This window comes from Cebus imitator, unplaced genomic scaffold (assembly GCF_001604975.1).
Source record: "Cebus imitator isolate Cc_AM_T3 unplaced genomic scaffold, Cebus_imitator-1.0 Scaffold0, whole genome shotgun sequence".
Lineage (NCBI taxonomy): Eukaryota > Metazoa > Chordata > Mammalia > Primates > Cebidae > Cebus > Cebus imitator.
In genome coordinates, this window is record NW_016107315.1 from 3,047,595 (window position 1) to 3,064,583 (window position 16,989).

General features: G+C 36.7%; 1 protein-coding gene across 7 annotated transcripts in view; it reads right to left on the reverse strand.

The window, feature by feature from the left end:
* DOCK3 (dedicator of cytokinesis 3) overlaps nt 1–16,989 on the reverse strand; it is a 682,827-nt gene that overhangs the window by 299,534 nt on the left and 366,304 nt on the right. Inside the window, exon 1 of one of the 7 annotated variants that reach the window (XM_017497375.2) lies at nt 14,925–15,013. The exons of the other annotated variants lie outside the window; for them this stretch is intronic. The gene's annotated coding sequence lies outside the window, so the exon portion shown is untranslated. Of the gene's footprint in view, nt 1–14,924; nt 15,014–16,989 lie in introns of those variants that run through there. 7 annotated transcript variants of the gene reach the window in all.

Below are 16,989 nucleotides of genomic sequence, written 5' to 3' on the forward strand. Positions count from 1 at the left end.
AAAAGACCTAATCTACGTTTGATAGGCGTACCTGAACGTGACGAAGAGAATGAATCCAAGCTGGAAAATACTCTTCAGGATATTATCCAGGAAAACTTCCCCAACCTAGCAAAGCAGGCAAACATTCAGGTCTAGGAAATGCAGAGAACACCACAGATATATTCGTCAAGAAGAGCAAACCCAAGGCACATAATCGTCAGATTCACCAGGGTCGAAATGAAGGAGAAAATACTAAGGGCAGCCGGAGAGAAAGGTCGGGTTACCCACAAAGGGAAGCCCATCAGACTCACAGCAGATCTCTCAGTAGACACCCTACAAGCCAGAAGAGAGTGGGGACCAATATTCAACATCCTTAAAGAAAAGAACTTTCAACCCAGAATCTCCTATCCAGCCAAACTAAGCTTCATAAGTGAAGGAAAAATAAAATATTTTGTGAACATGTAAGTACTCAGAGATTTCGGCACCACCAGGCCTGCTTTACAAGAGCTCCTGAAAGAGGCTCTACACATATAAAGGAACAACCACTACCAGCCACTCCAAAAACATGCCAAATGGTAAAGAGAATCAACACAATGAAGAATCTGCATCAACTAATGGGTAAAAAAGCCAGCTAGCACCAAAATGGCAGTATCAAATTCACACATAACAATATGAACCCTAAATGTAAATGGACTAAATGCCCCAATCAAAAGACACAGACTGGCAAATTGGATAAAAAGCCAAAACCCATGAGTGTGCTGTATCCAGGAAACCCATCTCACATGCAAAGATACACAAAGGCTCAAAATAAAGGGATGGAGGAAGATTTACCAAGCAAATGGAGAGCAAAAAAAAGCATGAGTTGCAATTCTCATCTCTGATAAATTAGACTTTAAAGCAACAAAGATCAAAAGAGACAAAGAAGGACACTACATAATGGTAAACGGATCAATGCAACAAGAAGAGCGAACTATCCTAAATATATGCACCCAATAAAGGAGCACCCAGATACATAAGGCAAGTTCTAAATGACATACAAAGAGACTTAGACTCCCATACAATTATAGTGGGAGACTTTAACACCCCATTGTCAATATTAGACAGATCAACCAGACAGAAAATAAACAAGGATATCCAGGACTTGAACTCAGACCTGGACCAAGCTAACCTAATAGACATTTACAGAACTTTCCACCCCAAATCCACAGAACATACATTTTTCTCAGTACCACATCACACCTACTCTAAAACTGACCACATAATTGGGAGTAAATCACTCCTCAGCAAATGCAAAAGAACGGAAATTGTAACAAACAGTCCCTCAGACCACAGTGCAATCAAGATAGAACTCAGAATTCAAAAACTAACTCAGAACTGCAAAGCTTCATGGAAACTGAACAACTTGCTCTTGAATGTTGACTGGATAAACAATGAAATGAAGGCAGAAATAAACATGTTCTTCGAAACCAACGAGAATGAAGACACAACATACCAGAATCTCTGGGACACATTTAAAGCAGTATGTAGAGGAAAATATATAGCAATAAGTGCCCACATGAGAAGCAAGGAGAGATCAAAAACTGACACCCTATCGTCAAAACTGAAAGAGCTAGAGGAGCAAGATCAAAAAAACTCAAAGTCTAGCAGAAGACAAGAAATAGCTAAGATCAGAGCAGAACTGAAGGAGAAAGAGACACAAAAAACCCTTCAAAAAAATCAATAAATCCAGGAGCTGGTTTTTCGAAAAGATCAACAAAATAGACCACTAGCCAGATTAATAAAAAAGAAAAGAGAAAATAACCAAATTGATGCAACAAAAAACGATAAAGGGGATATCACCACAGATTCCAAAGAAATTCAAACCATCATCAGAGATTATTACAAACAACTCTATGCCCATAAACTAGTAAACCTGGAAGAAATGGTTAAATTCCTGGACACTTGCACCCTCCCAAGCCTAAACCAGGAAGAAGCCAAAACCCTGAACAGACCCATAACAAGGTCTGAAGTTGAGGCAGCAATTAAGAGATTACCACCCAAGAAAAGCCCAGGTCCAGACAGGTTCACAGACGAATTCTACCAGACATATAAAGAGGAGCTGGTAGCATTCCTTCTGAAACTATTACAAACAATACAAAAAGAGGGAATTCTTCCCAAATCATTTTATGAGACCAACATCATCCTGATTCCAAAACCCAGTAGAGACTCAACAAGAAAACTTCAGGCCAATATCCATGACGAACATAGATGCAAAAATCTTCAATAAAATACTGACAAGCCAATTGCAACAGCGTATCAAAAAGCTTATCCACCGTGATCAAGTAGGTTTCATCCCGGGGATGCAAGGCTGATTGAACATATGCAAGTCTATAAACATAACGCACCACATAAATAGAACCAAAGACAAAAATGACATGAGTATCTCAATTGATGCAGAGAAGGCCTTTGACAAAATTCAACAGCCCTTTATGCTAAAAACCCTCAATAAGCTAGGTATTGACGGAATGTATCTCAAAATAATAAAAGCTATTTACGACAAACCAACAGCCAATATGATATGGAATGGGGAAAAACTGGAAGCATTCCCCTTGAAATGTGGCACCAGACAAGGATGCCCTCTCTCACCATTCCTATTCAATATCGTACTAGAAGTTCTACCCAGAGCAATCAGGCAAGAAAAAGAAATAAAGGGTATTCAAATAGGAAAGGAGGAAGTCAAACTGTCTCTATTTGCAGACGACATGATTGTATATCTAGAAGACCCCATCGTCTCAGCCCAAAATTTCCTGAAACTGATAAGCAAGTTCAGTAAAGTCTCAGGATACAAAATCAATGAGCAAAAATCACATGCATTCCTATACACCAATAACAGACTTAAAGAGAGCAAAATCAAGAACAAACTTCCATTGACAATTGCCACAAAGAGAATAAAATACCTAGGAATACAACTAACAAGGAACGTAAAGGACCTCTTCAAGGAGAACTACAAGCCACTGCTCAATGAAATAAGAGAGGACACAAACAGATGGAGAAACATTCCATGTTCATGGTTAGGAAGAATCAATGTCGTGAATATGGCCATACTGCCCAAAGTAATTTACAGATTCAATGCTGTCCCCATCAAGCTACCAATGACCTTCTTCACAGAACTGGAGAAAAACACCTTAAACTTCATATGGAACCAAAAGAGAGCCCGCATAGCCAAGTCAATTCTAAGCAAATAGTACAAAGAGGGAGGCATCACACTACCAGCCTTCAAACTATACTACAAGGCTACAGTAATCAAACAGCATGGTACTGGTACCAAAATAGAGATATAGACCAATGGAACAGAACAGAGGTCTCGCAGGCAACACAACATATCTACAACCATCTGATCTTTGACAAACCAGACAAAAACAAGCAATGGGGAAAGGATTCCCTGTTTAATAAATGGTGTTGGGAAAACTGGCTAGCCATGTGCAGAAAGCAGAAACTGGACCCCTTCCTGACACCTTACACTAAAATTAACTCCAGATGGATTAACGACTTAAACATAAGACCTAACATCATAAAAACCCTAGAAGAAAATCTAGGCAAAACCATTCAGGACGTAGGTGTAGGCAAGGACTTCATGACCAAAACACCAAAAGCATTGACAACAAAAGCCAAAATAGACAAATGGGACCTAATCAAACTCCACAGCTTCTGCACAGCAAAAGAAACAGTCATTAGAGTGAATCGGCAACCAACAGAATGGGAAAAAATTTTTGCAGTTTATCCATCTGACAAAGGGCTGATATCCAGAATTTACAAAGAACTAAAACAGATTTACAAGAAAAAAAACAAAGCCATTCAAAAGTGGACAAAGAATATAAACAGACGCTTTTCAAAAGAAGACATACGTGAGGCCAACAAACATATGAAAAAATGCTCATCATCACTGGTCATAAGAGAAATGCAAATCAAAACTACATTGAGATACCATCTCACGCCAGTTAGAATGGCGATCATTAAAAAATCTGGAGACAACAGATGCTGGAGAGGATGTGGAGAAATAGGAACACTTTTGCACTGTTGGTGGGAGTGTAAATTAGTTCAACCATTGTGGAAGACAGTGTGGCAATTCCTCAAGGACTTAGAAATAGAAATTCCATTTGACCCAGCAATCCCATTACTGGGTATATATCCAAAGGATTACAAATCGTTTTACTATAAGGACATGTGCACACGAATGTTCATTGCACCACTGTTCACAATAGCAAAGACCTGGAAACAACCCAAATGCCCATCGATGATAGACTGGATAGGGAAAATGTGACACATATACACCATGGAATATTATGCAGCCATCAAAAACGATGAGTTTGTGTCCTTTGTAGGGACATGGATGAACCTGGAAACCATCATTCTCAGCAAGCTGACAGAAGAGCAGAAGACCAAACGCCGCATGTTCTCACTCATAGGCAGGTGTTGAACAATGAGAACACGTGGACACAGGGAGGGGAGCACTACACACGGGTCAGATGGGGGGAAATAAGGGAGGGATGGTGGGGGGTGGGGAGCTGGGGAGAGATAGCAAGGGGTTAGATGCCAGATGTAGGTGATGGGGAGGAAAGCAGCAAATCACACTGCCACATGTGTACCTATGCAACAATCTTGCATGTTCTTCACATGTACCCCCAAATCTAAAATCCAATAAAATAAATGGGAAAACAAAAAACAAAAAACAAAAAAAAAACTTTATGTGAAGAAATTCTGTATCCTCTTGACTAAGTCAATCTCTACTGTTGAAGAACGAATTACTCTGAACAAGGTAGACAGAAACCACATACAATATTTTTTCTCAAAAGTGAGACACATAAATTGAACATTTCTAAGTCCTAGACATAAACCCAATGAACTGACATCAAACTGTTATACCAATAAGTGTAAAATCAAAAATTTAATAAAAGTCAAAATATTTTTCACTTGTTATCTTCATTAAAATATATGTGCTTATCTATAATCATATAATGCTATCTGTGATCGTTAATATGTTAACTTGGCTGGGCTAATGAATGCACAAATATCTAGTAAAACGTTATTTCTGGGTACCTCTGGAAGAGATCAGCATTTGAACCCATAGACTGAGTAAAGAAGAACTAATATGGATATTACACAACATGTTGAAGGCCTGAGGAAAAAAAAAAAGGCAGAGGAAGGTCAATTCACTCTCTGCTTGACGTGAGACATTTATGTTCTACTGCCTTCCATTTGCCTCTCAATTCTCAGGTTCTGACTCAGACTGAATTATACCACCAGCCTTCCTGGTTTTCCAACTCGCAGATAACAGATCATGGGACTTCTGGTCCTCTATAACAATGTGGGCCAATTTCTAGAATAAATCTTTTATATATATATCTATATATGTCCTATTGATTCTGTTTCTCTGGAGAACCCGAATGTGCTATAATTCTATAAATCTCATATATTGATTGACCTGCTGTCATTTACTGAACAGAATATTAGTTTTAGGTCACGTAAAAATATTACTATTTAATCTAGACTGGAGAGTAGTGGTGCAATCACAGCACACTGTAGCCTCAAACTCTTAAGCCCAAGTCATCCTCCCGCCACCGCCTCGTGAGTAGCTAGGACTACAGGTGGGTACAACAATGTCCGAGTAATTTTGTTTTTGTTTTTGGTAGAGACAGGGTCTAGCTGTGTTTCCCAGACTGGTCTCAAACTCCTGGCCTCAAGTAATCCTCCCACCTCAGTCTCCTGAGTAACAGGGATTACAAGTATAAGGCACCACCCCCAGCTAATTTTGTCAATCCATTAACATGAAATGTCTTTCTATTTGTTTGTTTAAATTTTTTTATCAAAGTTTTCTATATGCATGTATTTTATTATAGAGATCTTCAATTTCCTTGGTTAATTTCACTCCTATTTTTTGATGCTATTTTAAATGGGATTTTCTTAATTTCAAATAGTTCTTTGTTAGTACACACATGTACAAGTGATATTTGCGTGTTGATTTTTTCTATGCTGCAACTTTATGGAATTTGTTTATTAGTTCTAATAGTATTTTCTTGGTGTATATGTTTGTGGACACATTAGGTCTTTCTACACATAAAGTTATGGTTTCTGAAAACAGGAGATAATTTTTCTTCTTCCTCTCTGATGTGAATGCCTTTTATTCTTTTTCTTGTCTTTTTTTTCTGGCTAGGACTTTCAGTATAGGTTGAGCATCCCTAATCCAAAAATCCAAAATGCTCCAAAATTGTAATATTTTGAGCACCAATATGACAGTATAAGTGAAAAATTCCACACCTAATCCCATATGAGGGGTCATTGGCAAAACACTGATCCAGAACAGTTTATTTAGTGTCTCCGAAAGTAAACTAACCCACAAAGTTAGCTAGCCATTTAAAAAAGAAACCAGAACAATGCCTCATCATTGCTAGAGGACCAGCCTCCAGGTCCCTCAATGGCTTCTGATCACAGGCAAAACACTGATCCAGAGTAGTTTATTTAGTGTCTCCAAAAGTAAACTGACCCATAAAGTTAGCTAGCCATTTAAAAAAGAAACCAGCATAATGCCTCATCATTGCTAGAGGACCAACCCCCAGGTCCCTCAATGGCTTTTGATATTTCTTCTCACCAAATAATTTAAAATATACTGTAATTTTCTTTCTTTTTTTTTTTTTTTTTTTTGAGATAAGGTCTCCCTCTTTCACCCAGGCTGCAGTCCAGTGGTATAATCTCAGTTCACTGCAATCTCCACCTCCCGGGCTCAAGTGATCCTCCCACCTCAACCTTCCAAGTAGCTGGGACTATAGCCGTGCACCACCATGCCTGGCTAATTTTTGAATTTTTTGTAAAGACAAGGTTTTGCCACGTTGCCCAGGCTGGTCTTGACCTCCTGACCTCAAGCAATCTGCCTGCCTGGTCTTCCAAAGTGCTGGGATTACAGGCGTGAGCCACTGTGCCTGGCCTACAGTAACCTTTTAATCAAAACACAGCATTGTAAGAGACTGAAACCCTGCCACTGTTTGCTGTTGCTGTTGTTTAAAAGCTGATCCAGGTATTCTGGTCTGTGCTGCTCAGTTACCCTGAACATATTATTTTCCATTGTATTAACAGCATATCATATTTTTTACTGTTAAATACTTATGTGTGAATAAGTTTAAGAAAATAATTGATTACTGCCAGCATACAAATTCAGAGTCAGGAATGACAATGACACCAAACAATCACAGGCTACCCACATGGTTGGCTGACATAATGGCACTTTCGCTTCATGATGGTTTGATGTACACAAACTTTGTTTAATGCATGAAATTATTTAAAATATTATACAAAGTTACCTACAGGCTATTTGTATAAAGTGTATACTAAACATCAGTGAATTTCATGTTTAGAAATCCTAAAATTTCTTGGGGTCCCATCCCCAAGATATCTCATTACATATATGCAAATATTCTGAAGTCCAAAAAATTCCAAAACACTTGTAGTCTCAAGCATTTCAGATAAAGGATACTCTGCCTGCACCGTGTTGAACAGTGGCAAGAGTAGACATCCTTGTCTTATTCCTGATCTTAGAAGAAAACTATCAGCTTTTCACCACTGAGTATAATATAAGCTGTGAGGCTGTCATACATGTAGCCTTTATTATGTTGAAGTACATTCACTTTATACTTAATTTGTTGAAAGTTTTTTTAAACATGAAGGGATGCCAGATTTTGTCAAATGCTTTTCCCCTATCTATTGAGATGATCATATGATTTTTATCATTAATTCTGCTATTGTGGTATATCAATTAATTTGTATATGTTGAACAATATTTCCATCCCAGGATTACTTGGTTTGATGTACGATCCTTTTGGTGTGCTGCTGAATTGTTTGTGAATATTTTGCTGAGGGTTTCTGCAACTATGTTCTTGGAAATAGTGGCCAGAAGGTTACCTTTTCTTGTAGTATCTTTGTGTTGCTTTGGTATTGTGGTGATGCTGGCCTCATAAAATGAGTTGAAAGTGCTCCTCCTTCTGTTTTTTGTAAGCATTAACAAGGACTGGATTAATTCTCTAAATGCTTGGTATAATTCAGTTGTTAAGCCATCTGGTCCTGGGATTTCCTTTGTTGGGAGATTTTTGATTACTGATTCAATCTCCTTATTTGTCGTTGGTCTCTTCAGCCTTTATCTTTCTTCTTTATTTGTCTTGGGAAGTTGTATATTTCTAGTAATTTATCCATTTCTTCTAGGTTGTCAATTTACTGGCATATAATTATTAATAACAGTCCTTATGTCATTTCTGTGGTATCAGCTATGTTTCCTCTTTCAGTTCTGAATTTATTTATATAAATCTTTTTTCTTAGTCTACCTAACAGTTCATTGATTTTATTTTTCTTTTCAAAAAACCATCTTTTTTTTAAATTTTTTTCTATTGTTTTCCGTTCTCCATCTCTGCTCTAATTTTTATTATTTCCTTCCTTCTGCTAACTTTAGGCTTAGTTAGTTCTTCTTTTTCTAGTTTCTTGAGGCATAAAGTTAGACCATTTATTTAAGATCTTTTTAAGTGTAGATATTTATCACTATAAATTTATCTCTTTGTACTGATTCTCCTGCATCCTATAAATTTTGGTATGCTTTTTTCCATTTTCAGTTACCTTGAGATACTTTCTAATATCTCTTTTAATTTGCTCTTTGACCTAATAATTATTCAAGTGTTATTTAATTTTTGTGTATTGTAAAATTTCCTGTTTTCTATCATAAACTTTCAATTTCATTCCACTATTAGAAAATATATTTAAAATGATTTCAAACTTCTTAAGTTTGTTAAGACTTATTTTGTGATCTAGCATATGATTTATCCTGGAGAATGAACTTGGAAAAAGACTGATTCTGTTGCTATTGGGTGGAATGTTCTTTATATGACTATTGGGTCATTTGGTCTATAGTATTGTTCAGGACTGCTCTCTCATTGATTTTCTGTCTGATCTATCCATTATTGAAAGTGGGGTACTGAAGTCTCCTACTATTACTGTATTGCTGTCTATTTCTCTCTTCAGACATGCTAATGTCTGCTTTATATATTTAGGTGTCATGATGAGTGCACATATATTTATAGTTGTTCCATTTCCCTGTTGAATTGACTCTATCATTATGCAACAATCTTCTCTGTCTCTTACAACAGTTTTTGACTTAATATCTATTTTGTCTGATACACAGATAGCTACCCTTGTCCTCTGCAGGTTACCATGTTTATGGAATATTTTTTCCATCCCTTCACTTTTAGCCTATGTGTCTCCTAAAGCTAAATGAATCTCTTATAAACAACATATAGTTAGATCTTGTTTTTAAAATCCATTTGGCCACTCTATATATTTTGCTTAATGAGTTCAATGTATTTACATATAAAATATTTCTTGAGTTAAAGACTATTAAAAATTTGTTAACCACTCTCTCTGTTTCGTATTTATGTTGTTCTTCCTCCCTTCCTTTGTGATTTAATAATTTTTTATAGTGATATAATTTCATTATTTTCTCCATATATTTTAAAAATCTATGACAGGTTTTTTTTTCTTCGTGGTTACCATTAAGCTTTTGTAAAACTTCTTGTAACAGTCTATTTTAAGCTGATAACATGTTACTCCAATTGCATATGAAAACTACAGCGCTGGAGGCCTGCTGTCAGGGTCCATAAGCAGGAGAGCTGCTGCCCATCTGCATTGCTTCTTAAGCTGCTTGGAAATCTGTAATTATCTCAAAATAAAAAGTACAACCTAAAAAATGTAAGACAATAAAATAAGATGATCATAGTAAGAATGACTTGATATTTTAAATAAATTAAATATCTCCAAATTAATCCTTAATTTCAATGTGATTCCACTATAAATTCCAGATTTTTTTAAATAAAGAAATTCTATAAACCAAAGTATGATATCATATGAATTAAGACCATGAATAGCTACATTAACTTTGCAAAAGAGAAATAAAAATAGACCTGCCCTACGAAATACAGGCATACCTCGTTTTATTGCATTTCACTTTATTGAGCTTCACAGATACTGCAGTTTTTACAAACTGTAAAACTAGGCAACCCTGTGCCAAGTGAGTCTGTCAGCTGCATTGTTCCAAGGGCATGTACTTATTTTATGTCTCTGGTATTTTGGGTAATTCTCACAATATTCTGATGGCATGTATTCTCTTTGTGTCTCTGGAATTTTGGTAATTCTTAGAATATTTCAAATGTTTTCATTATTATATCTGAGGGTGAACTGTGTGTGATCAGTAATCTTTGATGTTACTATTGTAATTATTCTGGGGCATCATAAACCACACCCATATAAGATGGAAAAATTAATCAAAAATATGTGTGTTGTCACTGCTCTACCAATCAGGCATTCTATCTCTTTCTCTCTCCTCAGGCCTCCCTTTTCTCTGAGACAAAATAATATTGAAATTAGGCCAACTAATAACTCTACAATGGCCTCAAAGTGTTAAACGGGAAAGAAAGAGTCATGCATTTGTCACTTTAAATCAAAAGCTAGAAACGATTAAGTTTAGTGGAAAAGGCATGTTGAAAGCTGAGACAGCCCAAAAGCGAGGCCCGTTGCACCAAACAGCCAAGTTGTGAATGCAAAGGAAAATTTTCTTGGGGGAAACTAAAAGTTCTACTCCAGTGAACACAAAAATGATAAGACAGCAAAACAGCCTCATTACTGATACAAAAAACATTTGAGTGATCTGGGTAGTTCATCAAAACGACCACAATATTCCCTTATGCCAAAGCCAAATCTAGCACAAGGCACTAATTCTCCTTAATTCTATGAAGGCTAAGAGAGGTGAGGAAGTTAACGGAGGTTAACTGAAGCTAACGGAGGTTGGTTCATGAGATTTAAAGAAAGATGCTATCTCCACACTTAAAAATGCAAGGTGAAATAGCAAGTGCTGATTGAGAAGCTGCAGCAAGTCATTCAGAAGACCTAGCAAAGATTACTGATGAAAGTGGGTACAGTAAACAACAGATTTTCAAAACAGCCTTCTAACAGCCTTCTATTAAAAGAAGATAAGAAGATGCCATTTACAGCTTTCTTTTTATTTTTTTAAAAGTTTTTAATCTTATTTTATTATTATACTTTAAGCTCTGTAGTACATGTGTAGATCTTGCAGGATTGTTGCATAGGTACACACATGCCATGGTGGTTTGCTGCCTCCATCCCCCCGTCACCTACATCAGGCATTTCTCCCAATGTTGTCCCTCCCACACCTCCCCACCGCCACTCTCCCTCCCCTAGCCCCCACTCCGCAACTGACGCTAGTATGTGATGTTCCCCTCCCTGTATCCATGTATTCTCATTGTTCAACACCCACCTATGAGTGAGAACATTCAATGTTTGGTTTTCTGTTCTTGTGTCAGTTTGCTGAGAATGATGGTTTCCATATTCATAAATTAGATATCAATGGAACATATCTCAAAATAATAAAAGCTATTTATGGCAAACCCACAGCCAATATCATACTGAATGGGCAAAAACTGAAAGCATTCTCTTTGAAAACTGCCACTAGACAAGGGTGCCCTCTCTCACCATTCCTATTTAACACAGTATTGGAAATTCTGTCTCACCATTCCTATTTAACACAGTATTGGAAATTCTAACCAGAGCAATCAGACAAGAAAAAGAAATAAAGTGTATTCAATTAGGTAAAGAGGAAGTCAAATTGTCTCTATTTGCAGATGACATGATTGTATATTTAGAAGACCCCATCGTCTCAGCCCAAAATCTCCTTAAGATGATAAGCAACTTCAGAAAAGTTTCAGGATACAAAATCAATGTGCAAAAATCACAGGCATTCTTTTAATGTTTTTAAACTTTTAAGTTCAGGGGTACAAGTGCAGGCTTGTTCCATATGTAAACTTGTGTCATGGAGGTTTGTTGTATAGATTATTTCACCATCCAGGTATTAAGTCTAGTGCCCGTTAGTTGTTTTTCCTGATCCTCTCCCTCCTCCTACCCTTGACCCTTTGAAAGACACCAGCATGTGTTGTTCCTCTCTATGTGTTCATGTGCTCTCATCATTTAGCTTCCACTTATAAGTGAGAATGTGTGGTTTTCTGTTTCTGTGTTACTTTGTTAAGGATAATGGCCTCCAGCTCCACCCACGTCCCTGCAAATGACATGGCCTCATTCTTTTGTATGGCTGCATAGTATTCCATGATATATATGTACCACATTTTCTTCATCCAGCCTATCACTGATGGACATTTAGGTTGATCCTATGTCTTTGCTATTGTGAATAGTGCTACAATGAACATATGCATGCATGTGTCTTAATCATAAAATGATTTATATTCCTTTGGGTGTATATACAATGTTGGGATTGCTGGGTCAAACAGTATTTCTGCTTTTAGGTTTTTTAGGAATTGCCACACTGTCTTCCATAATAGCCAAATTAAATTACACTTCCAACAACAGTGTATAAACATTTCTTTTTCTCCACAACCTTGCCAGCATCTGTTATTTTTTGACTTTTTAGTATTAGCCATTCTGACTGGTGTTAGATGGTGTCTTGCTGTGGTTTTGATTTGCATTTCTCTAATGATCAGTGATGTTGGGCTTTTTTGCATATGATTGTCGGTCCACATGTATATCTTCTTTTGAAAAGTATCTGTTCATGTCCTTTCCCCACTTTTTAATGGGATTTCTTTTTCTTGTAAATTTGTCTAAATTCCTTATAGATACTAGATATTAGGCATTAGTTGAATGCATAGAATGCAAAATTATTCTTCCATTCTGTGGATTGTCTGTTTACCTGTTGATAGTTTCTTTTGTTGTGCAGCTCTTTAGTTTAATTAGATCCTATTTGTCAATTTTTGCTTTTGTTGCAATTGCTTTTGATGTCTTCATCATGAAATCTTTGCCTGTGCCCATGCTCTGAATGGTATTGCCTAGGTTGTCTTCCAGGGTTTTTGTAGTTTGGGGTTTTCCATTTAAGTCCTTTATCCATCTTGAGCTAACTTTTGAATATGGTGAAAGGAAGGGGTACAATTTCAATCTTCTGCCTATGGCTAGCCAGTTATCCCAGTACCAGTTATTGAAAAGGGAATCCTTTCTCCATTGCTTGTTTTTGTCTGTTTTGTTGAAGATCAGATAGTTGTATGTATGCAGTCTTATTTCTGGGTTCTTTGTTCTGTTCCATTGGTCTGTGTCTGTTCTTGTACCCTGTTTTGGTTACTGTAGCCCTGTAGCAGTTTGAAGTCAGGTAGCATGATACTTCCAGCTCTTTTTGCTTAAGATTGCCTTGGCTATTCTGGCTCTTTTTTGGTTCCATGTGAATTTTAAAACAGTTTTTTCTAGTTCTGTGAAGAACGTCAATGGTAGTTTAATGGACTAGCACTGAATCTATAGTTGCTTTGGGCAGCATGGACATTTTAATGATATTGGTTCTTCCTATCCACGAGTCTGGAATGTTTTTTTAAATTTGTTTTTGTCATCTCTAATTTCTTTGAACAGTGGTTTGTAGTTCTCCTTGTAGAGACCTTTCAACCTTCCTGATTAGTTGTACTCCTAGGTATTTTATTCTTTTTGTGGCAATTGTGAGTGAAAGTTTGTTCGTGATTTGGCTCTTGGCTCTACTGCTGTTATCTATAAGAATGCTAGCAATTATTGCACACTGATTCTGTATCCTGATACTTTGCTGAAGTTGTTTTTCTGCTTAAGAAGCTTTTAAGCTGAGATGATGAGATCTTCTTTTCTAGATACAGAATCATGTCATCTGCAAACAGATATAGTTTGTCTTCCTTTCTCCCTATTTGAATACCCTTCATTTTTTTCTCCCGCCTGACTGCCTTGGCCAGAACTTCCAATACTATTTGAATAAAAGTGTGAGAGAGGGCATTCTTGTCTTTCAACCTCCCTGATTAGCCAGTTTTCAAGGAAAATGCTTCTAGCTTTTGCCCATTCAGTATGATGTTGCCCATTCAGTATGTAGCTTTGTCATATATAGCTTTTATTATTTTGAGGTATGTTCTTTCAATACCTAGTTTATTAAGAGTTTTTAACATGAAGGGATACCGAATTTTATCAAAAGCCTCTTTTGTAACTATTGAGATAATTATGTGGTCTTTGTCTTTAGTTCTGTTTATGTGATGAATCACATTTACTGATCTGCTTGTATTGAACCAACCTTGCATCACAGGGGTGAAGTTAACTTGACTGTGGTAGATTCACTTTTTGATGTGCTGCTGGATTCAGTTTGCCAGTATTTTCTTGAGGATTTTTGCATTGATGTTCATTAAGGATATTGGCTGAAGTTTTCTTTTGTGTGCGTGTGTGTGTGTGTGTGTGTCTCTACCAGGTTTTGGTATCAAGATAATGCTGGCCTCATAGAATAAGTTAGGGAGGGGTCCCTCCTTTTCAATTTTTTGGAATAGTTTTCAGTAGAAATAATACCAGCTCTTATTTGTACATATGGTAGAATTCAGCTGTGAATAAGTTAGGGCATTCATGGCTAGGGAGAAGTCAGTGCCTGGTTTCAAAGCATCAAAGGACAAGTCAGTGCCTGGTTTCAAAGCATCAAAGCAACAAAGGACTGGATAATACAGCCAGTGGCTTTAAGTTGAAGGCAATATTCATTTATCATTTCAAAAACCGTGGGGCTCTGAAGAATTATGCTAATTCTACTCTTCTTGTGCTCTATAAGTGGAACAATAAAGACTGGATAACAGCATATCTGTTTATGGCTGGTTTACTAGATTATTTTAAGCCCACTAGATTATTTTAAGCTGAGACCTATTGCTCAGAAAAAAAATTCCTTTCAAAATATTACTCCTCTTTGACAGTACACCTAGTTACCCGAGATCTCTGATGGAGATATACAAGGAGATTCATGTTTTCATGTCTGCTAACACAAGATCTATTCTGCAGCCCATAGATCAGGGAGTAATTCCCATTTTCAAGTCTTATTACTTAAGAAATACCTTTTGTAAGGCTGTAGGTGCCACTGATAGTGATTCCTCTGATGGATCTGGGCAAAGTAAACAAAATCTTCTGGAAATGAGTCACTATTCTAGATGCCAATAAAAGCATTTCTGATTCATGGGAGGAAGTCATAATTTCAGCAGTAACAGAAATTTAGATGTTGATTCCAATCCTCATGAATGACTTCAAGGGGTTCAAGACTTCCATGCTGAAAGTAACCGCAAACGTGGTGGAATTAGCAAGAGAACTGTAATTAGAAGTGGACACTGAAGACAAAACTCAGTTGCTACAATTTCATGATAAAATTTGAACAAATGAGGAGTTGCATTTTATGGATGAGCAAAGAAAGTGATTTCCTGAGATGGAATCTACTCCTGGTGAAGATACTGTGAACATTATTGAAATGACATAAAAAATATTAGAATATTACATAACTTTATTGATAAAGCAGTGGCAGGGTTGATGAAGCCTTACTCGAATTCAGAAAGAAGTTTATGGGTAAAATTCTATCCAACAGCATTGCATGCTACAGAGAAATCTTTCTTGAAAGGAATAGTCAACTCATGCAACAAATTTCACTGTTGTCTTAAGAAACTGCCACAGCTACAGCAACCTTCAGTAATCACCATACTGATCAGTCAGCAGCCATCAGTACTGAGACAAGACTTTCCACCAGAGAAAAGACTATGACTGGCTGAAGGCTCAGATGATTGTTAGCATTTTTTTTTTTTTAGCAATAAAGTATTTTAAAATTAAGGCATGTATAGTGTCAGCATAATTTTTATATTTACTAGGAAACCAAAACATTCGTGTGACTTACTTTACTGCAATATTCACTTTGTTGCAGTAATCTGGAACCACATTTACTCTGAGGTATGCCTGTAGTAAGATATGTCTTGTCATATATTAAGACATATCACAAAGCCATTTTGATAAAAAACTGGCACATTTCAGACAATAAAAGAAGAGCCTACAAATTGAAGTATACATGAGAATCTGGAATTTGGTGGAGACGGCACTAGAAGTCAATGAAGTATAAACAGATTGATTACTAGGTGGCATACAGAAAACTGGCTTATCAAATTGAGAAAAGTAGAGATTACAAACGTCCATCTGGACAGTGAGTCCCAAATAGTTTAAAGATATAAATATGAAAAGTATAATTATGGAGATAATAATATAAAAGGTAGTAGAAATATCTTTGTGACTTTGAGATGAGAAAACAAATAAGATGAGGTCTTATTTGTTAAAAAAAAAAAAAAAAAAAGATCTCAAAGCACAAGCTATAATGCAGAAACCGAAGGGTGATTACATTACTATTTAGAATTTCTGCAGTATGAAAGAATCACAAAGGTAACAGAGAGATGATAGATTAGGGGTAGAGAGAATACATAATAGACTAGGGGTAGATATATATGTAACAGCTAAAACTGACAATGAGATATCTAAAAAATTAGAAGGATAAGAAGAAAAAAAAAAGAAAAATAGATAAAAGATAACAAATAATAATTTAGAGAAAGAGAAATCTTAATAACAAATAAAGCAATGGTCAACAATACTACCAATCAGAAAAATGCAAAGGAAAAAGTAAGATGCTATTTTATATTTCAGAATTGCAAAAATAATAATAAAAGTACAGTTTAGCCAGCAATTTGGGGAGTGATATGGTAAAATTAAATAGGCATGTGCCCTACAATCCAGCAATTCCACTCCCACTAATATCCCAGAGGAATTCTCACAGTGGTCCTTGAGAAAACATTTATAAGGATGTTTATCTCAGAACTTTTTATCCTAGCAGAAAATTGGAGGCAAACTAGAAGTAAAAATAAAAAACAGGCCAGGAGTGACGGCTAACGCCTGTAATCCCAGCACCTGGGAGGCTGAGGAGGGCAGATCACCTGAGGTGAGGAGTTTGAGACCAGCCTGGCCAACATGGTGAAACCTTGTCTCTACTAAAAATACAAAAATTAGCTGGGTGTGGTGGCAGATGCCTGTAGTCCCAGCTTACTGGGATGCTGAGGCAGGAAAATCGCTTGAACCCGGGAGGTGGAGGCTGCAGTGAGC